This window comes from Argopecten irradians, chromosome 3, assembly GCF_041381155.1.
Source record: "Argopecten irradians isolate NY chromosome 3, Ai_NY, whole genome shotgun sequence".
Lineage (NCBI taxonomy): Eukaryota > Metazoa > Mollusca > Bivalvia > Pectinida > Pectinidae > Argopecten > Argopecten irradians.
Window position 1 is genome coordinate 70,964,031 of NC_091136.1, and position 7,608 is coordinate 70,971,638.

Below are 7,608 nucleotides of genomic sequence, written 5' to 3' on the forward strand. Positions count from 1 at the left end.
GGTAATCGGTGGTACTGTTATAGAGTGCAGGTAGGTTAGGGTTATGTAATGGTAATCGGTGGTGAGGTTATGGAGTACAGGAAGGTTAGGGTTATGTAATGGTAATCGGTGGTACTGTTATAGAGTACAGGTAGGTTTGGGTTATGTAATGGTAATCGGTGGTACTGTTATAGGGTATAGAGTGCAGGTAGGTTAGGGTTATGTAATGGTAATCGGTGGTACTGTTATAGAGTACAGGTAGGTTAGGGTTATGTAATGGTAATCGGTGGTACTGTTATAGAGTACAGGTAGGTTAGGGTTATGTAATGGTAATCGGTGGTACTGTTATAGAGTACAGGTAGGTTAGGGTTATGTAATGGTAATCGGTGGTACTGTTATAGAGTGCAGGTAGGTTAGGGTTATGTAATGGTAATCGGTGGTACTGTTATAGAGTACAGGTAGGTTAGGGTTATGTAATGGTAATCGGTGGTACTGTTATAGAGTACAGGTAGGTTAGGGTTATGTAATGGTAATCGGTGGTGAGGGTATGGAGTACAGGTAGGTTAGGGTTATGTAACGGTAATCGGTGGTACTGTTATGGAGTACAGGAAGGTTGGGGTTATGTTATGGTAATCGGTGGTACTGTTATAGAGTACAGGTAGGTTAGGGTTATGTAATGGTAATCGGTGGTACTGTTATAGAGTACAGGTAGGTTAGGGTTATGTAATGGTAATCGGTGGTACTGTTATAGAGTACAGGTAGGTTAGGGTTATGTAATGGGGTGGTACTGTTATAGAGTACAGGTAATAGGGTTATGTAATGGTAATCGGTGGTACTGTTATAGAGTACAGGTAGGTTAGGGTTATGTAATGGTAATCGGTGGTACTGTTATAGAGTACAGGTAGGTTAGGGTTATGTAATGGTAATCGGTGGTACTGTTATAGAGTGCAGGTAGGTTAGGGTTATGTAATGGTAATCGGTGGTACTGTTATAGAGTGCAGGTAGGTTAGGGTTATGTAATGGTAATCGGTGGTACTGTTATAGAGTACAGGTAGGTTAGGGTTATGTAATGGTAATCGGTGGTACTGTTATAGAGTGCAGGTAGGTTAGGGTTATGTAATGGTAATCGGTGGTACTGTTATAGAGTACAGGTAGGTTAGGGTTATGTAATGGTAATCGGTGGTACTGTTATAGAGTTGCAGGTAGGTTAGGGTTATGTAATGGTAATCGGTGTGGTACTGTTATAGAGTGCAGGTAGGTTAGGGTTATGTAATGGTAATCGGGTGGTACTGTTATAGAGTACAGGTAGGTTAGGGTTATGTAATGGTAATCGGTGGTACTGTTATAGAGTACAGGTAGGTTAGGGTTATGTAATGGTAATCGGTGGTACTGTTATAGAGTACAGGTAGGTTAGGGTTATGTAATGGTAATCGGTGGTACTGTTATAGAGTACAGGTAGGTTAGGGTTATGTAATGGTAATCGGTGGTACTGTTATAGAGTGCAGGTAGGTTAGGGTTATGTAATGGTAATCGGTGGTACTGTTATAGAGTACAGGTAGGTTAGGGTTATGTAATGGTAATCGGTGGTACTGTTATAGAGTGCAGGTAGGTTAGGGTTATGTAATGGTAATCGGTGGTACTGTTATAGAGTACAGGTAGGTTAGGGTTATGTAATGGTAATCGGTGGTACTGTTATAGAGTACAGGTAGGTTAGGGTTATGTAATGGTAATCGGTGGTGAGGGTATAGTACACTTATAGAGTGCAGGTAGGTTAGGGTTATGTAATGGTAATCGGTGGTACTGTTATAGAGTACAGGTAGGTTAGGGTTATGTAATGGTAATCGGTGGTACTGTTATAGAGTACAGGTAGGTTAGGGTTATGTAATGGTAATCGGTGGTACTGTTATAGAGTACAGGTAGGTTAGGGTTATGTAATGGTAATCGGTGGTACTGTTATAGAGTGCAGGTAGGTTAGGGTTATGTAATGGTAATCGGTGGTACTGTTATAGAGTGCAGGTAGGTTAGGGTTATGTAATGGTAATCGGTGGTACTGTTATAGAGTGCAGGTAGGTTAGGGTTATGTAATGGTAATCGGTGGTACTGTTATAGAGTACAGGTAGGTTAGGGTTATGTAATGGTAATCGGTGGTACTGTTATAGAGTACAGGTAGGTTAGGGTTATGTAATGGTAATCGGTGGTACTGTTATAGAGTACAGGTAGGTTAGGGTTATGTAATGGTAATCGGTGGTACTGTTATAGAGTACAGGAAGGTTAGGGTTATGTAATGGTAATCGGTGGTACTGTTATATAGTGGATGTAGGTTAGGGTTATGTAATGGTAATCGGTGGTACTGTTATAGAGTGCAGGTAGGTTAGGGTTATGTAATGGTAATCGGTGGTACTGTTATAGAGTACAGGTAGGTTAGGGTTATGTAATGGTAATCGGTGGTACTGTTATAGAGTACAGGTAGGTTAGGGTTATGTAATGGTAATCGGTGGTGAAGGTATAGAGTGCAGGTAGGTTAGGGTTATGTAATGGTAATCGGTGGTACTGTGTTATAGAGTGCATGTAGGTTAGGGTTATGTAATGGTAATCGGTAGTGAGGGTATGGAGTACAGGAAGGTTTGGGTTATGTAACGGTAATCGGTGGTACTGTTATGAGTCAGTGCATGTAGGTTAGGGTTATGTAATGGTAATCGGTGGTACTGTTATAGAGTGCAGGTAGGTTAGGGTTATGTAATGGTAATCGGTGGTACTGTTATAGAGTGCAGGTAGGTTAGGGTTATGTAATGGTAATCGGTGGTACTGTTGTAGAGTGCAGGTAGGTTAGGGTTATGTAATGGTAATCGGTGGTACTGTTATAGAGTACAGGTAGGTTAGGGTTATGTAATGGTAATCGGTGGTACTGTTATAGAGTGCAGGTAGGTTAGGGTTATGTAATGGTAATCGGTGGTACTGTTGTAGAGTGCAGGTAGGTTAGGTTTATGTAATGGTAATCGGTGGTACTATGACCGGCCGTCGTGGCTGGTCATAGCACTTGCATAATCGTACATAATGATTATGCTCAGTTTACACTTAAAATATAATGTCCAATCCGTACTGCCAGTTCCTCATATTTATTACCTAGGGTTCCACAATTTTACATCAGCGTCTCACATTCACAAATTACACTCCATATATATATATATATATATATATATTCCAACAAGTCTCTGCCACACTTGGTAGAAGACACCCTAATCAGACTCCTTAAGGATCTCTAGGTTTTATTTGACAGGCCTAGTCTGTGTTTCTTATACATCTCTATCCTAATATATTAATGAAAACCATAGAGTACACAACCAATATAAAGGTTGCAAATTAAGATAACTTTATCTTCTTTCTTATGATATAGAAAGTATATCGAACTATTATTAATTACAAATGTTACATTAGAAATACTAAACATTACTGTAAAAGCTATACAGCTTTCGAACTATACTGTTATGGAGTACAGGAAGATTTGGGTTATGTAATGGTAATCTGTGGTACTGTTATGGAGTACAGGTAGGTTAGGGTTATGTAATGGTAATCGGTGGTACTGGTATGGAGTACAGGTAGGTTAGGGTTATGTAACGGTAACAGGGGTTAGGGTAACGGTAATCGGTGGTACTGTTATGGAGTACAGGAAGGTTTGGGTTATGTAATGGTAATCGGTGGTAATGGTATGGAGTACAGGAAGGTTTGGGTTATGTAATGGTAATCGGTGGTACTGTTATGGAGTACAGGAAGATTTGGGTTATGTAATGGTAATCGGTTGTAATGGTATGGAGTACAGGAACATGTGGGTTATGTAATGGTAATCGGTGGTACTGTTATGGAGTACAGGAAGGTTTGGGTTATGTAATGGTAATCTGTGGTAATGGTATGGAGTACAGGGAGGTTTGGGTTATGTAATGGTAATCGGTGGTACTGTTATTGGGAGTGCAGGAAGATTTGGGTTATGTAATGGTAATCTGTGGTAATGGTATGGAGTACAGGAAGGTTTGGGTTATGTAATGGTAATCGGTGGTACTGTTATGGAGTACAGGAAGATTTGGGTTATGTAATGGTAATCGGTGGTAATGGTATGGAGTACAGGAAGGTTTGGGTTATGTAATGGTAATCGGTGGTAATGTTATGGAGTACAGGAAGGTTTGGGTTATGTAATGGTAATCGGTGGTAATGGTATGGAGTACAGGAAGGTTTGGGTTATGTAATGGTAATAGGTGGTAATGTTATGGAGTACAGGAAGGTTATGGATATGTAATGGTAATCGGTGGTAATGGTATGGAGTACAGGAAGATTCCAATACTATCATGTCATCCCCGTTTATGCTCGCAGGACAGTTACTTAAATGACAAAGTGTTGTTGTCAGTTCTTGATCAACATTCCATGTATCCCACGCAGATTTCTTGCCTCTTCCATTAAATGAAGAGACAGTATCACATCCTGTGAAAGCGTGGAACAGCGGTAGTGCTTTTGCTTTATCATTTCCTAAGGTGTAAACCATGTCATGTATAGGAAAATGCTGAAATGCTTTCCTACGCCAAATGATATCCAAAGTTTGTCAATTTTCATCTTGATGTAGTTAGACAATGCAAGTACGACTACATCTGTGTCCACTGTACGAAGATTCACATTGCAGTATGAACCAGCATTCGTGTGTCGGCCTCTTCATGATTACAAACAGATAGTGAAGTAATCCCTCCCAACTCTCTACGATTGGATTTCACCTTTTCATCACATGTCACAATGAGGTCGATAGGACTCTCCGTTAGAGAAATTTTCTCAGCTAGGAAGTGAAAGAGTTCTGTTTTGTTGTTGTCATTGCGAAGGAAATCAGACCAGCTGCTAGGAAGTGGAGTAGAACCACAAACACGTCTTCTTGTTCCTGCTCCTCTTTGAACTCGAATGGCAGCTTTCAAGCTTTCCTCTCTATAGACATCAAATACAACATCAACACGTTCGACGCTTGTGTTCTGGTTTAAAATGTACGGTATGAATACTTTGTCAGCATACTCGTCAAAGGTGTTTGCTGTCCCAGGTTGCTTAAAGTTAACAACAGCCGCACCATCAAATACTACAGCTTGCACCTGGTCATCAGGATGATCTTGTCTTTGTGGTATAAGTACGTCAAGGCACTTCATCAGGTCTGATTTGGTTGTGTGGCGAAGTTGTCCATTCACCGATTAAGAAGGTGGACAACTTTGGTTTTCGTGTTTGAAAAATTATTCGAGGTTACCATTTCTTGTTTGACAGGCGATGTATAACTTTGCAAATAACGAACAGTTGCTCTGTATAATTCGCAGTTTCTGTGAATCTCTTTTCACAATGACTTGTTTGGGACTTGAGAATAGTGCCAGTTTGTTTCTCTTTATGGTGGAAAATACAGATGTTGTTCTTTGTATAAGTCTCTCCTCAATGAATTGTTGAAACTGGTCTTTTCCAAGGTTTTGGATTTCATTCACAGTTTTCACCACACTCGAGGTGGCAATTTCTTTTGAGTCCAGGATAAGTAAGTCCTCACTTTGGTCCAAGAATGGATTTCCTAATTCCTCAAAGACAGTGACCAATGACTCCACATCATTCAATAACTTTGTTTGGTAGCTCGACTGCTGTTCGTGATGTCTGAACTCTTCTGAATTATCAAAAGAATTAGCCATGTCATCTTCAAACTCCTCTACCAATCGTGCTATTTCGGGTCCAGCAACCATCCATCTGCGTAAAGCGCCAGGGTTCTCAGTGAGTCCAACAGCCCCTCCATCAGCCTTCACAGTGGCATTGTTCTGTTCATGGGCATGATCTATTGCTATGGCTGAAAACTTTCTAGTTGTCTTCTTGACAACAAAGAGGCCATTTAGGAACTCTTCAGACACCATGGGATGAAGTTTTGCTAGGTTTTCCATGTCACGTAGATGCACTGGCAACCATCTTGCATAGTTTACATGGTTTAAGGCAAAGAACCATGGGATCATCGTTTTCAAAACATCAATGTACAAAGGAAAATTGCGTTCTCTGATCGATCTGACAAAGAGAAGGACTATCAGTTCCATATCAAGTACCGTATTCCAATACTTAAACTGAGGTGACAATTGCGATCTCGTTTCTTTCCAATCTTTGAAGTCTGGAGGAGGACCGTCGAGCATATTGTTTTGAAAGAATTCCGCATGAGCCTTTTCTTGAAGAATGTGAAAACATGCTGCAGTAACTTGGTGTGCATATCTTGTTCTTCCAATATGGGCTGCTTTCAGAAATGAATCGGCCATCCCAGACGTTGCGACTTGTGCTTCAGTGAATGCAGAAACCCAACCACTACCATTTAACCAATCACCGATAGTTTTCAAAGCTGCCATTTCTATATGCAGGCCTCCGAACATAATCACAAATCGATGCTCACCATATGATGTTGGCCAATTCCACTGTACTAGTTTTGCCAATGTGAACAATGGCTGATCAAATGCAATGACAGGAACCTGACCTGGATTGATTGTGTCAACAGCTTTCTTAATAATATCCATACCATGTTTAATCATTGCTGTGCTCTTGGCTTCTTCATGGAATAGGGGCAATAAAGCAGAGACGGCCAAATGTGATTGGACATCTTCCATGTTGTTGGAATGAAATGATGACCATGTTATATTCTCTCTGTCATTATCAGTGCTGTCAATGCAGTCCTTGATTCTTCCCAACCACCTGAAAGAATGGATAAGAAATTATTGTAACAACTGTATATTACATTTATACCTTAACATCATTTAAATGGTAATCGATCGAATAGTGTTATAGTCTACAGACAAAGTCATGTTGGGTTACAACGATGGTAATACATGATGTAAGCCATATATAATATTCTGATAACAAATGGGTAACATGTGAAATGGTAATATCGTATATAACAAATGGGCTAGAGGATAATTAAATGAAATGGTATTATCAGTGCCACTGTTATAGGTGTTGTAAAATTTGTAATAATTGGATATCGCATTGAATGAGTAATACCATGTTCTAATAACTGTATGTACAGTACCTTATTCATCTAGGTTGGGTTGTGCTCATGATAATTGCCTACTGTTACACCTGTATCTAATCTCAGTATCATATTGTCTCAAGTCGAATATAGAACAAGTATCATTATTTTCCGTTTTGAACTCTGGATTAGGTACTCATTCATTTTTCAATACTATGTCTTATGTTACATACATCCCAGCATGCTCTCTAGGGTTATCCTATGGTCCAATCATTCCAACTAACATCTCGTATATGTATCAGTACAGGGTTTCATTTATGTAATGGTAATCGGTGGTATCATGTTGGAGTAAGTTAGGTTTGTTTCTAATGGTAATCGGTGTACTATTATAGTCTCAGTAGGGTTATGTAATGGTAATCTGGTACACATGGTAGAGTGCAGGAAGGTTTAGGGTTATGTAATGGTATCTCGTTCTAATGGTACTGTACAGAGACAGTTTTGGTTATGTAGGGTTATGTTATGGTAATCGGTGGTACTCAAGGTACCATGTTTCATAGTGAAGAGTAGGTTAGGGTTATGTAATGGTAATCGGTGGTATGTTGTTACCACTATCTCATCTCATCTTGGTACTTTCACCTGGA